The sequence below is a fragment of the Mesoplodon mirus genome (assembly GCF_964341445.2).
Source record: "Mesoplodon mirus genome assembly, chromosome: 9".
Classification (NCBI taxonomy): Eukaryota; Metazoa; Chordata; class Mammalia; order Artiodactyla; family Ziphiidae; genus Mesoplodon; species Mesoplodon mirus.
In genome coordinates this window covers 103,576,509-103,593,484 of record NC_138985.1, presented here as the reverse complement: position 1 = coordinate 103,593,484, position 16,976 = coordinate 103,576,509, and positions in this window count along the sequence as shown.

The window sequence follows — 16,976 nt, the reverse complement described above, 5'->3', positions numbered from 1 at the left end:
AGTCTGTGAATTAGGCGACTTAGGCATTCTTACAGATTAAGAAATTTTACAGATTAGACACGAAGATTTTATAAAACCTAAACAAGTTCACATAATCTGAGATTAAGTGACAGAGGCAGGACTCAAATCCATGTCTATGTGACACCAAAGCTCAAAAGCTAACATGGGTTCTATCAGGGATTGCCTCACATTTGTCGTTGCTTGTGCCTTAGCAGAGCAGAAGCCGGTGGATGACTGAGAACTGTAGGCCTAATATCCTAAAGGAAGCGAGGAACCTCTAGAAAGAAATTTTTGCAAAACTAAATTATTTCTTTGATTCTGAGATGCCATCTATTAAAAGATGTACTGTTAAAAACATAATTGTTATTTTTAAGTGGTTGTTAATTCTATTGCATTAGCAATGAACACTGAATATAGGATTTGCCAATATTTTAGAAAAATAAAATTGTGAAAAACAATTTACCATATAATAGAGGAAATGTGGTATATTAGGGATAACAATATTCCAGTAATCCTTTTCTATGGTGTGTGTGTATAGCCTCTACATCTATGGGAGATGCTAGAGACAGTGGTTCAAAACAAACCCTACACAGGAATAAAGACACAGACCTACTAGAGAATGGACTTGAGGACACGGGGAGGGGGAAGGGTAAGCTGGGACAAAGTGAGAGAGTGTCATGGACATCTATACGCTACCAAATGTAAAATAGATAGCTAGTGGGAAGCTGCTGCATAGCACAGGGAGATCAGCTCTGTGCTTTGTGTCCCCCTGGAGGGGTGGGATAGGGAGGGTGGGAGGGAGACACAAGAGGGAGGAGATATGGGGATATATGTATACGTATAGCTGATTCACTTTGTTATACAGCAGAAACTAACACACCATTGTAAAGCAATTATACTCCAATAAAGATGTTAAAAAAAAACCCCAAAAACAAAATAAACCTTACAAAGTAGTATCCTGGTAAAAAGTATAGAACAATCCAATTTTTCTTGACATGAAACATTAAGTACATTAAAATCTCTTGGTCAAATACACCAAACTTTCTTCCAAAATAACCCCAAAGCTTTTTCTATTTTAGCAATCCTAAATTCTTCTGAAAATTGTCTAATTACTTACTGTGATGGCATAAGCCAAGAGTCTAAAACCGAAGAAAGCACAGACTCCCTGTGCCCTTTCCCTGATGTAATGGCATTCTGCTCAGGGTCGGGGATCAGCACAGACGTGGGCGGTCTTCTCACTGTGGAGAGAGCCCTGAACAGAAGCCTCCAGCAGGTTTTTGGACCCTGGGGTGTGGGAGAAGGGTGTGAAGGGGGCGCGAGGAATGGAGAAGTACTGGGCGCTGAGTCAGAATGGGGAAGTGTCCTAGGGTTCCCCCACCTCCTCCCACGAGGAGGCCGTGGCAAAGGGGCCTGAGAAAGCCCTCTACCCAAAGCCCAAGGCCTCAGATAAAGAGACCTAGGAATGCAGTTTCAGGGCTAGGAACGCAAATGTTATGAAAAAATGACCAGCCCAGGGGTCTGAGTCCTTGAATACAGCTCCCTTCAAAGACTGCAGGGCGCTGGCTGTGGACCTGCAGGTAGGTGTATGTTTAGCTTCATAACCAAAACTAAGCGAGGGGAGAGGTGTTGGAAGAAGCAGGCACACTGCGGATCAGCACAGATGTGGAGAGGAACTGGGTCTGGGAATAGCACTTTCTCGACCAGAGGCTCAGTTGAGGTGATGGCACCTGTAATGGGGAAGGACCCAGGTCGCACTGGAAACAGACTCACAGGCTCATACCTGTTCCGTTCTCTTGCAGTTGATTTTCTGAGTCTGGACAATGTTTGCTGCGAGAAGTAAGAAACTTCAGGGAGGGCTTCCCTGGTGGCACAGTGGTTGAGAGTCCACCTGCCGATGCAGGGGACACGGGTTCGTGCCCCGGTCCGGGAAGATCCCACATGCCGCGGAGCGGCTGGGCCCGTGAGCCATGGCCGCTGAGCCTGTGCGTCCGGAGCCTGTGCTCTGCAATGGAAGAGGCCACAACAGTGAGAGGCCCGCGTACCGCAAAGAAAAAAAAAAAAAAGGGCAGGGCTTCCTCAGCGTGATTCTGAGAGAGGACTCCTCCTCCTGGCTGGAGTCTCATGAATTTAGGTTGGAAACAACGTGTAAGATTGGGCAGGTTCACTTCAGAATGGCCCCTGACTTGGAAAGGAGTGGTGGGTGGGGCTTAAAATATACCCCGTGCTGTCCTGGCCAAGACGTGTGGCTGTGGGCTCAGTTCTTCCTAACTGTCTACCTTTCTTCTAATGGGCACACGTGAGCTGTAAGAGCAGCATAACTCAGCCCTGACTGAGGGTCAACCCCTCTTGCATCTGCCCTTTTGGTGCAGAGAGGATGTGGCCGTGCCGTGCCGTGGATTCACTGCTAGCGCAGAGGTGCACAGACATCTGGCTGGTGCTGGCCGACTCCAGGGTCAGAGGGAAACCCTCCTTCTTTTTCCTGGAGACACTCTACCCATCGGGCACATCTCCTTTCTCAACACCGTCAGCACTAAATAAGAAATGGAGCAGCTGCAGCCCCAGAACTGGATCTTGTCGATACCAGAACGTTCTCTCGTGATCCATATTCTGTATACATTCTATCACCACTTTCTCGCCCATTCTTTTGACCAGCTAGCTTGGAGTTTGGGTTACTTTTGCATGCATGAGGCCTGTGAAAGAGGGATGGAGGAGGTGAAAAAAGAGGCCACCAGGAAGCCTGATGAGGGGGAAATCTTATGTCCAGGGTCTAGAAATAATAGGACAGGGGTTTGCCACCAACTCTCTGGACTCACCTACTCTCAGGAAGCAAAAGGCACGGAGGAGCCTGATTCCCATGGCAGGTTCGAGGCAAGAATGGGTCCTCTCTCAGGCCCAGGCTATAGGCAGATTGGCTATGACGTCACTGTCCCGCCCACCCTCATGATCCCTCAGCCACCCTCTAGATTCTAGAGAGTTTGGAGGTGCTAAAGTGAAAGCCAGCCCTTTTCTTCATGGGAGTGTTTGTGTGTGTGTGTGTGTGTGTGTGTGTGTGTGTGTGTGTGCAGAAAAAAGTTAACATAGTCTGTCTCATCTGTAGAAGGACCTGCTTACAAGGTAGGCTCTTGTCTTAATCTGGGAACTTGGCTTTCGGGAGTGTTGCACCGTTTGGTAACTGGTGAGTGTGGTTCACTTCACCTAGAGCACTTGCAGAAACAATGTACTTTATGCTGAACACTGCTTTGTTTCTTTGAGTCTGGAATTTGGTATGTGCCAGGCAGGCAGTGCCTATGTGATGAGCTGTTATTAGTTTGCTAGGGCTGCCGTAATAATGTCCCATAGAATGGGTGACTTAAACAACAGAAATTTATTTTCTCATTATTCTAGAAGCTCGAAGTTCAAGATCAAGGTGTCGGCAGGGTTAGTTTCTAATGAGGCCTCTCTCTTTGGATGAGAGAGGTGACTGTCTTCTCCCCCTGTTCTCACATTGTCTTCCCTCTGTGCGTGCGTCTGTGTCCTAATTTTCTCTTCGTAAAAGGACACCAGTCATATGGGAAAGGGCCCATCCCAATGAGCTCATTTAACATGAATTATATCTCCAAATATAGTCACTTTCTGAGGTAATGAGGGCTAGGACTTCATCATAGGAATTTTCAGGAGACACAGTTCAGTCTATAATACCAGCCTCCCAAAACATCTGGGATGCTGAGTCTCTAACAGGCTTCTCTGGGCAGAAACATTGCACACGAGTTGCTGTATTTTCATTGCTGGGATGAAAGTGTGAACCTTCCTGGGATGCAGAGGGCATATGGATGTCTCACATGGATTCCTCCGAACTCTGCCTGTGTCTTCTTTTTCTTTTTTCTTTAAATTAATTAATTAATTTTTGGCTGCCTTGGGTCTTCATTGCTGTGCGTGGGCTTTCTCTAGTTGCGGAGAGCGGGGGCTACTCTTCTTTGTGGTGCACAGGCTTCTCATTGCGGTGGCTTCTCTTGTTGCGGAGCACGGGTTCTAGGCGTGTGGGCTCAGTAGTTGTGGTGCACGGGCTTAGTCGCTCCGTGGCATGGAATCTTCCGAGACCAGGGCTCGAACCCATGTCCCCTGCATTGCCAGGCTGATTCTTAACCACTGCGCCATCAGGGAAGTCCCGCCTGTGTCTTCTTCCTCTTATGCTCTAGCTGAGTATCCTTACAAGGTCTGTGCAATGATCTTAGCCATGAGCACAACCATATGCTGAGTCCCATGTGTCCTCTTGTGAGTCTCTGAAGGTGAATCTCCAAAGTGGGGATTTTTTTTTCCTGATTAGGAATACTTTACTGTTTCTCTCTCTCAACATATATTTCCTTCACAGCACGTTTAGTTTTTCATACGATATTATTTAATAACAGTAATTATTATAAGGAGTGTATTGGTTTCAGAGTTTGGACCTAGACTGCCTGGGTTTCAAACCTGGTTCTTTGACTTATTTGTAGCTGCAGGCAAATTCTGGGCCTCAGCACCCTTACATGTAAAATGGGACTAATAAAAGTACCAACCTCCCAGGGTTATGGTAAGAAAGCAACAAGTTGATACAAAGAAATTGGTTATAACCATGCATGTCTCAATAAATGTAGCCATTAAAAGCATTGACTGTTATTCCTACTACCATCATCTACTGAAAACTAATTTTGCCTCAGACACTACATTAAAACTCTTCACTGATAAAGGATTTCTTTTACTCAGCAGCCTTATGTAAGTCCTTGTCTGTTTAGATTGACCTTCCAAAATATTTCTGCAGGAATTATTTTCAATGAAATCTAATCTATAAAACTAAAATGACACTTAATATGCCTTCTTTAGCCTCCATGGATATTAAACTTTCATTCATTACCAAATATCCTACATCATCTCTATTGATTTTTTCTCTAAGCTGCATGATAATGTTGTAACAGGCACCTTACACAAATGCATCAGGCTCTGCTTACCTGCTAGGAAGGAAAAGCTACAAACTCCAGGGAAATTCTAACACTAACCATCAATTTCTTTCCCCTGAATTCCTGATGAAATCTCTTAACCAGAAGTGGTCAGAAGAAGTATGTCTGACTTTGTGTTCTGATTCAAGTTCTATCTTCCTGTTATGCTGCTCTTTGCTTTTGAAATGATTGGTTTTAGCATTTAGGAGATTTTTATCAGACTGTTAATAGCTCCCAGCTACCCCGAGGACATCTATGCATCCAGGTTGGCATCTTGCATTGCAGAGTATTGTAACAGAGAAGAACAAACCTGACTCCATATTGGATCTGTTCCTTTACCACTAATCTTTGTGCTCTGTTGCCTGTGCTTAGTCACGCTGACTCTGCACCTTTGTAGAGAATGTTGCCTAGAACCTGAAATATACATGATAGCCCATTCTCAAGGCTCTGCCTCCCAGGCTTGACCTTTAAAGGTATAACAGTTTTCATTCACATAGAGATACAAAGTTGCAGAACAGAGAATAACATGTATCTTGTTGGAGGTTTACAGGAACACTGTGACGCCGCCAGTTGGACAACAGCAAGAGCAAAGGATTATCGCATCCCCGCTTGGGCCTGGCCAGCACCAAGAAGTCTGCAACAACGAGCAATACCCCCTCCCTGTTTAGTATCAAAGAAGCCTGAGTTTTAACTTGGGTAAGACGGTTCTTCCCATCTTCTTGGTCTGCTGGCTTTCCAAATAAAGTCACTATTCTTTGCCCCAACACTTTTTCACTTGATTTATTGGCCTGTTGTGTGGTGAGCAGTGTGAGCTTGGACTCAGTAACAATAGGAGAAATGTGTATATAATTTTGGTAGTATTAAGGAACTAGAAATAATTTTTTTAGGTAAGGTAATATTATGGTAAGATTTTGTTGGTTTTTTTTTTGCGGTATGCGGACCTCTCACTGTTGTGGCCTCTCCCGTTGTGGGGCACAGGCTCCGGACGTGCAGGCTCAGCGGCCATGGCTCACGGGCCCAGCTGCTCCACGGCATGTGGGATCTTCCCGGACCGGGGCACGAACCCACATTCCCCTGCATCGGCAGGCGGACTCTCAACCACTGCACCACCAGGGAAGCCTGAAAATGTCATGTTTTTAGAGCTTACTAAAATCTGCAGTAAAATATTACGATGTCTGGAAATTGCACCAAAATACATCAACTAAAAATGCCGGGAATAGAAGAAGGAAAGGTAGCAAAATGTTAATTATTGAATCTGGGTAATAGGACTCATTTTATTATTCTCTCTGCTTTTGTGATAGAAATTTTCCTAATAAAAAACTTGAAAATATTATACCAAGAGAAACATGGAAAGTACAAATTGTTTTTATGCAACTCTTTACCACAACATTGACTTATATTAATGTCAAAATGTCAAGATTACAAAAGACAGGACAGACTGGGGAGCATTCCAGATTAAAGAGTAAAGGGACATAAAAACTAAGCACAAGACGTAATTTTGGATTGGACCATGGACCAGAATCTTTCCCCCTTTTTGCTATAAAGGACATTATTTGGACAATTGCCAAATATAAATAAAGTAAAACATACTGATGTAAAAAAACAATAAATCCCAATTACAAGTTGTTCTGCTTTTATATCACCATGTGCCAGAAATTCTAACCAACTTTGGTGATAAATGACCCCTTACCTGCTTTGTCCTTCTGTGACTGGCTTATCTCACTTAGTATGTCAGACCCTGAACAGCAGAGAGAAGAATCTTTACAGGGGCTGTGGGGAGCAGGGAATGGGAGGTTGCTGTTCTACAGGTATACATTTTCAGTTGTGCAAGATAATTAAGTTCTAGAAATCTGTTGTACAACATTGTGCCTGTAGTCAACAATACCAAATTGTACACATAAAAAATTGTTAAAAGAGATCTCGTGTTAAGTGTCATCACCAAAAAACCCCAAAAAACCAAAAAAAAACCCAACCCAAATAATAGTAACAACAGAAAACAACTCACCAGGTGATTCTGGTGCATGTTCAGAACACTCATCAAGACAAAAGGGTCAGATGTGGACGCCACTATGAGGATTGTATGTCCCAAAGTTTTATTTGTAGTTACTCCTCTTCCCTCATATATTAAAATTTTCTAATGGCATATAAGTTGTTGAAAAATTGCCTGTGTACAACACAAATCAATTATAATTATACAATGGCTTCTACATTTTTTTTTTTTTTTTTTTTTTGCGGTACGCGGGCCTCTCACTGTTGTGGCCTCTCCCGTCGCGGAGCCCAGGCTCTGGACGCGCAGGCTCAGCGGCCATGGCTCAGGGGCCCAGCCACTCCGCGGCACGCGGGATCCTCCCGGACCGGGGCACAAACCCGTGTCCCCTGCATCAGCAGGCAGACTCTCAACCACTGAGCCACCAGGGAAGCCCAACTTCTACATTTTTTTTGCAATAATATAAAATCATAAAATCATAAAGATTCAGATTAAATTCCTTACATTTGACACTACTGTAAAGATCTAATATCTAATCCAACAGCCAAAACCTTGCTATAAACAAGAATATTGACCCAATTACTCAACACGGAAACCCTTTGAACATGTTTTACTGCATTATTTACTTATACAAAGGGTTTCAACTCAATACATCATTCTTATTTCTATTAGAATGTGTTTTCCTTTTTATTTTTTTACAAGACGGTGGAATTTGTAAATATGCAATGTAATCAACATGTTTAAATGAAAGGCATTAGGCTAAGATTAAAATTCTTCCCTGGCGCATAGAGGTAAAATAAGAATTTTCCTTCATTAAAAAAGAAAAAAAACTCCTTCCATAAAAATCTTTCATTGGTCTAAGCGATAAACGATTTCCATGTTTATATATGTATATTTTGTATAAACACACACATATGTATATATGTGTGTGTGCGCACGCATATAATTTCTCTCTTAACAAGCACTGTTTCTCCACAGAAGTTGATTTGGAGAATTCTTAGTTACGCAGCTTCCCCAGTCACACCCTGGCTGTTTCAAGAGTTAAGTTCCTTGAAGTTTGGGATCATTCATGCTCCTTTCAGGCACAGTTTCTGCCCCAGCCCCTCAGTACTATATATTTCTCTATTTAAACATTAAATTAAAATATGCCTAATGTTTGTCAAGATGAAGAAACAAACTTGTCACTTCTGTCATACTCTATGTGCAATTTAAGATTATTTATGTTTAAAACTTTAAACAGTGAGACAATATTTACTGTGAAGTGTAAGATTTTTGTTTGATAAATACAAGTTTGGGTTCACACATGAGCTATTTCATTGAATCTGAGTAAGATTTTTAACACTGAAATGCATTAATACATTCTTATTTTGTAATTGTTGATTTTTTAAAATCTAAAGAACAAATCAAGAATATGCTGATTTTTAGTGATTATTACATGACTGTTAATGAAAATAACATTGTCGTATAGGGGAGGGGAGAGGGTGATGCTAAAATATTATTTGCTCTGGCAGACAAATAGACTAGATAACGCCATGGCAGGAGGGAAAGGATCTGGGCCTTTCTCTTACTTGTTATGAAGGAGAGAAATTCCAAACTGAAAGATACTCAGGAAAAGATTACCTTCACAACGTCCCTTTGTCACAAACTCTTTCCTGTCTTCACAGCAGAAGTTTGGTGGCAGAGGGTCAACGTGCCTGTGCTAAGCCCAGTGACCCCAGCAGCTCACGTGAAGGGCCTCTCCCCAGGAAAACTCCCCTCCTAACCCTGGTCACCACGCCTCCTCTCTGGGGCTGGAGATGACTGGATTGGAAGACTAGAAAATTCTGTGCCTGCCTGAACCTGGGATGGTGAGGCTTTTACTGAAATTGGTAAGTCTAGAGAAGAAATGGGCAGCATCTATGCTTGATAATAGCATCATCCAAGTGAAAAGCTCATCTCTTAGAGACTTCACTCGTTGGCCTTGTTATCTAAGCTGCTCATATAAAGGGCTCTTGGCTGGAAAGAGAGATAAGGAGGACATATTCTGATTAGAATTCTGGAAGGCATCATAGAGTCCTTGCATTGATACTTATTGAACTCTGGCTATATGCCAGGAGCTGGGAGTACAGCTATGGACCACAGAGGCACAGAGGTCCACGCCTCACAGAGCTTCCATTCAATTCATCAACCCTTATATCACACACAATGGGGAGATTTACATCAAACAAGACCTTACTTCACTAAGACTATTGCAAAACTATGATGCGTAAAAGGCGTGTTGTGTTCAGGAAATGACCAGAGACCTCCTGGGGAACCTGGGAAGTGGTCATGAGATCCAGAGAAGAGCATGAGTTTGCAGGTTGACCTAGTGGAGGAAACGTGATGGGCAATTGGAGGTTATCTTGGTAGACAGGTGATGAAATGCACTTATCAAATAACTCCCTATAAGGTGTTGAGTCCTGAAGAAGTGAAATCCAAGGGCCAAGACCTGGAGTTGGAAAGGCAGTTTGTTTGGAAATGGAGTAGAACAGGACACTCAAATGCTGTTTTGGAAGAGGGTGGGGGGAGGGGAACAGGGAAATGCAATGGGCTGAACAGCCCGGGGGGCCCTGGGGAGAGTTCTTGAAGACCAAGTGTGTCAGCTAGAAAGATGTGCTCTGCAGCAGGTGGTGTGAGGGGAGCTGGATTGATGTCAGGTGACTTCTGTAAAGGGCCTGGGTGGAGAGAGCCTACTGAAACAGCAGAAGAGAAGAAAGGAAAAGAGGATGGTGACAGCTCACCCACAGGTGCTGTCCTTTGTGTGACTTGTGGATGGACTCCTACTGACTGGGGCCCTGGAGCTCTAAATGTCTCCCTGGTGGGGGTGGAGAAAGGCTTCTGCGAGCTTCTGCAGGCGGTAGCTTCCCCTGGTAGGGGCAGGGCCCAGGAAAGCCAAGCCGCCTTCCTGCTGTGACAACCTTTCTGTGCAGAGAGGAAGTGGCTGTGCAGGGTTGTGGGTTAACCGCTGGCAGAAGTGTCTGAGAAGGGCTGGACGTCTTCAGGTTGGGAGAAATGCTCAATCTTATTTTAAAAGACACATATCTCTTAGAGACTCCCATTGTTGGTACTCCTTGCACCAAGTGAGCAATCGATTAGTTGTAGCCCCATTCCTGGCTCTCATCTGGATCATTACATATAGGTCACAGTACATATTTTTGTCACACCACCATCACCTTCTTTCCTGACCCTGAAACCTGATAAGCTGGGATTTTCCTGACATCAGCACCCATGGACATTGTGGATAAAGAAAGATGGTACCTGGAGAGAGAGCTCAGGAGAGAGCTGATGTACAACCACCAGAGACAGGCTTAATGTAAGGGTCTGGCAAACCAAGCTCAAGGACATTCTACCTGTGCCCATGAACCACCTATTCCAAGGAGACAAAGAGCTACACTGCAGAGAAGGCCCAGTGCTCATGGAAGGTGAGTTCGTGGTGGGGTGTCTGTGTTAGCTCTGGCATTAGTGAAAAAAGACCTGGGTACTAGGGAGTCAGTCTGTGATATCTTGTCTGCCAGTTGCCCCTTCTGAAGACCAGAAGGCATGCCCATTTTCTCCATCACACCGAATGGGATTTTCACGTACAACTGGTCAACTCGGAATGAAAAGCAGCTGGTGGCCTCTGTCTGTGCAGGTTTATCTTTTGTCTTTTGTCTTTTCTTAAATTTCTTAAATCTCTACACACATTATTATTTCAGCATCACAAATTTTCATTAATGTATGGTGGTTGAATTTTCTAATTATTTCCACAGTCTGGATCCTTAGGATGATTCTTCATCATCCTGACTGTCTCCCTAAACTCCTCCTCAAAATTGCTTTTACCAATTTACCCAAATCTGCAAGTTTACTTTCATCCCACTGACTCTCCTGTTACAAAGATTTCCATCTTCAATGATTTCCCCTTAGTGAGGGGCTTGCCAATGTTCCCCTCGCTCTGAGCGCACACTGGGGGTAACTGTCCCTCTGCAGTTCGATGATTAGGTCAATCGTTATTGAGGACTACGATGTAGAAGAAGGGAAATGACTGTAAAGTCCACACCCCTTTTCTCTTTCTTTCTTCAGATCCACACCACATTCTGCCCATCCATTTTGCTGTACACCATTTGTGCTCTCTTTTTACCATCCTTTTATTTAGTCCAAACACTGAGATGCCTTTGTTCCCCCAGCATAACCCAGGTCTATAAGATGCTTTCTGTTTAATACTTTCATCTTTTATTCTTATAAATTTCCTTTCACTTTTTCTATATGTTTCTAAGAACATATCTCATGTCTATTTCCTGCACTTGAGGAACTTGTTGGTAATCCCAGACAAAGAAACTGGGAGAAAACTGTGGCTTTTCCATCTGAGAGTAGAGAGACCTGGATTCTGGATGTCTAGGGAAAACCTAACATTTCATATGTGTGTGTGTGTGTCCATGTAACTGTGTGTCATTCTATGTATGTGTATATTCCTCTTTTTAATATTTTTTTATTTTTGCATGAAATTTGGGTGTATTTAGTTTTAATCATTTTGTTTTTTTCTCAAATATGAAGTACATCAAAACTCAGTTATATGCAGGAACAAGTTTTTAAGGATTGCTGTGAAACTGTGCTCCCTGAATGTTCTTCAAAACTCCTTGGTTAGTCATATGAAAAACTGGATGAATTGGTTTTCATCAACACTGGCAGGGGGATTAAATCTGTAGAATGTGGTGAATTGAGTGTGAAGTACCAGTGGAGATTTCAAGTGACATTACCATGTAGAAAGTTGCATAAATTGGGCTGAAGCTCAGATTAGATATCTGACTAGAATACTGAATTTGATGTTATTAGAATAGAGAGTTTCATTAAAGTGATGAACTTGACTGATGTTGCTCAGGGAAAGTGTATATAGTAATAAGAAGAGGGAAAAGGATGGAATACTGGAGAAAACCACTTTTAATGGAAGAATATAGAAATGATTGTCTACCATGGACATTGACAATGAGTGAACAAAAAATTAAGATTGAAACAAATCATGAATAGTGTTCTTAGTCTGTTTGGCTGCTATAACAAAATACTACAGACTGGGTAGCTTATAAACAACAGAAACTATTTCCCACAGTTCTGGAGGTTGGAAGTCTGAGATCAGGGTGCCTGCATTATTGGTGGGGGCTCTTTCCTGGTTATAGACTTCTGTTGTAACCTCACTTGGTGGAAGGGGCTATGGAGCTCATTGGGGTCTCTTTTATAAGGGCACTAATTCCATTCATGAGAGCTCCACTCTTATAACCTAATCATCTCCCAAAGGCCCAACCTCCTAATATCATCACACCTGCAATTAGAATTTCAACATAAATTTGTTGGCGGCGGGGGGGGGGGGGCGCATAAATATCCAGGCCATAGCATGTTTTAACTCTAAATATTCACCAAATTTTGTAGATATTTCTTTAGCATGTGTGAAATTGACTGAGGTAGAAGTTAGGCACTGGAAAAAGATTCCATAAAGAAGACCGAGACTGGATTCCTCTTATAGAGAGCAATTTAAAACCAGAACTCTCCTGGTCCTAGAAGACAAAGAGCAGAGTAACCTGGTGCCAAGGACAGGTCTAAGTCAAGAATAAGGGTATCCCAGCTCTAAGCTCTGAAATAACGGAGGGAACGAGGTTTGTGGACTCTTCATATGTATGAAGGAGTCTGTCGGCATCATTGTCTCAGAGGCTCTCATGGGATGGGAGTCACCTGTGATGACTTCCAGGAACTATGAATAAGTTATTGGATGTAGACTCTACTTCACAGGGAACAGTCTTGGTCTTATAACCTCCACTGACATATTTGATTTAATTAATATAATTCTATTTATATTGAGAATATGATAAAAGGTATAATGGAAACCCAGCTTGGACCTAAGGAGCAGCAACTTTTGTAGTTCAGAAATGTCTGGGTAAGTATTTCAAAAAGGAGAGGATGGTCCTCTGGAAGTCTCTGTGTATGACAGCATGCGATGCTCCCAGGAGAGAGCTCACCTTGAAGTAAGGGTGGGGATGGGGGTGTGGCAGGGTAGACTGATCCAGTAATACAACCGTAGTTCTTGGAAAGATGAGCAGATTCTAAGCTCAGCTGGGTTTTTATTGCCAGAATTTGTGTCTTGGATGAGGTCCTCTGCATTCCCTTGTTCCAGGTTATAATTACTGTTTTAGTGGTTGGTAAGTAATGTATGTAATTGAATGAACCTTTACACTAAAATCTCAGTAAGACATTGTGGATCAAGACACAGACCTGCAGTCTTGCCCCTCTAACACCAGCAAGGAAAAGTTTGAGCCAAAGTCTTCCTCTTGTACTTTATCGATAGAGGTGCCACTCTGCAGGGAACTATACCTGGGAGTGAAGATGGAACTCACTGGGAGGAATAATAGGGTCTGCTGCATTGCATAGCATGACAGCTGGAATGGTACAGAGCAGAAGCATCTGCCATGGCTGGCAGGTATTTTAGGGCTCAACAGAAAAAGAAAAGAATCCCATGGATACAGTGGTACCTGAGACAGGCAACATCCTTGTCAGGATGACATACAGCACAGAGTAAACAGGGGCTGGAGTGGAGGAAGAATAAAACTCTGCTAGAGTACATGAGTTATCTTGTTTACATACCCACGTGAAAACCCCTGGCATCCCCCCAGAGTATGTGTGGGAGAGGACTTTGCACAGAGCTTAGACTCTGGACTAGTAGGAGGGGTATTGGGAAGCTGATCTAAGAGAAGACCGATTCCTTCATTCACTTAACACGACTCTCTTCAAGCACTCTGGTAAATATGGAGATTAAAAAAAGTAACCAGTATAGGCATGGTCCCTGCTCTCATTAACTTCAATATTTATTCACATAAATTTTAAATAGCAAACAATCAAGTGTCCCTGAGGACAGAAGCTCAGGCTGTCTTAAGAGCACATAGCAGAACTAACCCAGTCAGGGGTTCGAGGAAATCTTCCTGGAGGAAGTGACTTCTGAATTGGTATGCGGAGAAATCATCAGTTAGGGATCCGGCTGGAGAGGGAGAGGAAGAGTGCTCTAGGGAGAGTAAACATCATTGGTGAAGACCCAGGAGTGCGTCAGTGTAGGATGTATTTGGGGACCTGAGGGAGGTGGACTCTGTCTGCTAGAATGGAAAGCAGTTGTGGTAACTGAAGGAAAGTGGACACTCCCGTTAGGAAGGTAGACAGGTGCAAAGACTGCATCTTGGAGGGTGTTGAGAGGCTTGTGAAGTACCACAAACTCAAGATTTTAGCTAAGTTAATGAGAAACACTGATGGGTTTTAAGCTCCGGAGTGGTTGGTGGGTGGGGGCAGGTAGCAAACTGGAAGGTGGTTAAGGAATCCAGGCGAGAGACAACATTTTCTGGATCACAGTGTTGTCAGTGAGGTTAGAACAATTAGTAAAATTTGCAAGGAATTTAATACTGAGAAGTCTGCAGGGGATGGATGGATTGGGTGTGGAAGGAGAGAATCTGAGAAACAGTGAGGACGACTCCTACATCTTTGGCTTGGGCATTTGGGTGGATGGCAGGCCATTTGCAGAGAAGAGAAAAATGGGAGATATCAGCTTTAGTAAACAAGTCAGATGTGCTACTCCTCCGGATGACAAAACCTCGAGGAAGAGGACATGGAAGGTGGGATGAAATTTTGTTGCGTGATTGGATTGAAAATGAAATCTTCAGTTTGGGCAACGATGACGCTCCGTAAGGAGAAAGGACTGCGGTGTGTGTAAAATTCCTTTTCTAGGAAAGGAATTCTTTACCCATGGTGCTAGACTTAACACAGGTAGCTTGTCCTGCCTGCACTTTGAAAAGCTCATTGTTACCAGAAGTAAGAGGAGGACGCATTGCAGAGGGGCTGCCTTGCTCAGAGTCCACAGAGTTGGAGAGTCAGGGAAGGACTCCTGTGGGCACTGATGGCAGGGGATGTTTGTCCTCTTGGCTGGGTGGGGCCTCCGGAGGGAGGAGCCTCCTTGCTCTTGTGGCTGCACTTTTTTGTGCAGAGAGCAGCTGACTCTGCCGTGCTGTGGATAAACTGCTGGCACAGAGGTACAAAGAGGTCTGGTTGGTGCTGGCCGATGCCAGGGTCAGGGGGAAATCTGGCTTCGTTTTTCGAGAGACATTGTATCCATCAGGGACATCTCCCTTTTCAACCAACTTAACATCCCTTGAAAAGTAGATCAGCTTTAGACCCAGCCCTGGGTCTTGTCGATACCAGTACATAGCTTCGTGCTCCATATTCTGAGAGCAAGTCAATGTCACCCTCTTTCTCGTCTCTGTGATCTGGTGTCTCGGGCTCTGGGTCACATCGGCTTCCAGGGGGTCTGTAGGGGAAGGAGACAGAACTAGAGACAGCTGAGGAGTCGCCTTGCGCTGCAGCTTCTAGGAAAGGGCTTGAGCGAAGACCTGAGAGCTATGGCCAAGGCATGCCCATGAGTTCTAGGACTCACCTGCTCCCAGGAGACAAAGCAGGACACAGCCCAGGAGCCGGGGGCCCATAGCAGCATCACTTGGCCAGCCCTGGGGGCCTTAGCTGATTTCTATGATGTGTCTCTCTCTCTCTCTCTCTGCAGCTACTCGATCCTCATTTTCAGGGGAGAAGCCACTCCCCTTTCCTTAGAGGGCTGAAGGGTAACACAGCGGATCAGTCGTGGCCAATGGGGGCTGGCAAGGCTTGTGATCACTGTCATTTTCCTTGTCCTCCTTTGAGGCTGCTGGTTTCTATGCATTTGACAATGTCTTCTTATTAGCACACTCTTGTCAAAGTTGAAAAATAGTTCTGTATTTTGGATCTTTATGAAGAAAATGGGTATATTTGATTATCACTTAGAAATGCGCGAACATGAAACTCATGCTATCATCAAAACAACACTTTTTTTACTTTAGAAGTCCTCATTTATACTCTGTAGGAAAAAAAATCCAAGTATATTCATATCTTTGTCTATCCACAGATATATTTTTTAGCCACTACCTTTTAAAAGAGTCTCATGTGTAAAAACTTAGCCAGATGCACATCATGGGTTATTTTATTAGTCTGTATCCAGTTCATGACCCTAGACTCAGGGCTGTTCTCCTTAGCAGATTAAATTTAGTAGCGGGTGTGAGTAGCTGCTTTCCTCAAGACTGGTGTTGGATGTCTCCTTCATCCTTCTCTTCTCTCTCTTCTTAAAGGGGCTGTGAAAGGCAGAGGAGAGATCTGCCTTCTTCCATAACCTCTTATTTTTACCAGCCAACTCAGTTTCTTTGCTGATTGTGGGGTGTGCTTTGCTGTCTTGGGGTCTCCAGATGGGGCTCCACACGGAAGGGTTCTGTTGCTGGATATTTCACTGTAGCCGGGCTGTCTTTTCTGCTCTGGGTCTAAGCCACAGGGAGCTCTGCCTATAGCTGGGGTGTCACAGCATTTTCTTAGCTCCTCCAGCCACTCACATATTGCTTCTTTTCTGGTTCATGATGTCTTTCCTGCATTGAGGTGACTTTCCAGGGGTTGCTGAGAGTATTTCCTCCCTTGAACTTTTCTTGAGCTTTGTTGAAACCAAAGTATTCTTGGGGGTGTGGGGAGGAGGAGAGGGAAGGACACTGCCCCATTCTCCTAATTGCTTCAGTCACAGCGAGAGCTTCGCAAAGCTGTATTTTGCTGAATCATTATCATCTCCAGGCTAGAAGTGGGTCCTCATCCCAGTTCTTGGGCTGCCCTCAAACCTCAGAGATGGCTTTCTGCCCCCAACCCCTTTCATGCTGGAGATTCAGGTCCAACACTCCCTGTTCCACACAAATAAGGGAGATGCAGTTTGCTATCATGACATTAAGTCTGCTCTAAGGAGGAGTGTTCTTTCTTTTTATATTTCTGTGCCATTCCCTTTTGGAAAAGACTGTGGGAGCAAACTTGGCCCTACTTCAGTCCTAGGCAAGTCCTCCACATCCTAGCTATGGGTACAAGTGTTCAAGAAAAAAACTAAGCAATTTTAATTCTCAAGAACCTGCCTCAAGTAAATAACTTTGTATTATTCAGTTAACCTGTCATCCCAAATTGCATCTTTTGAA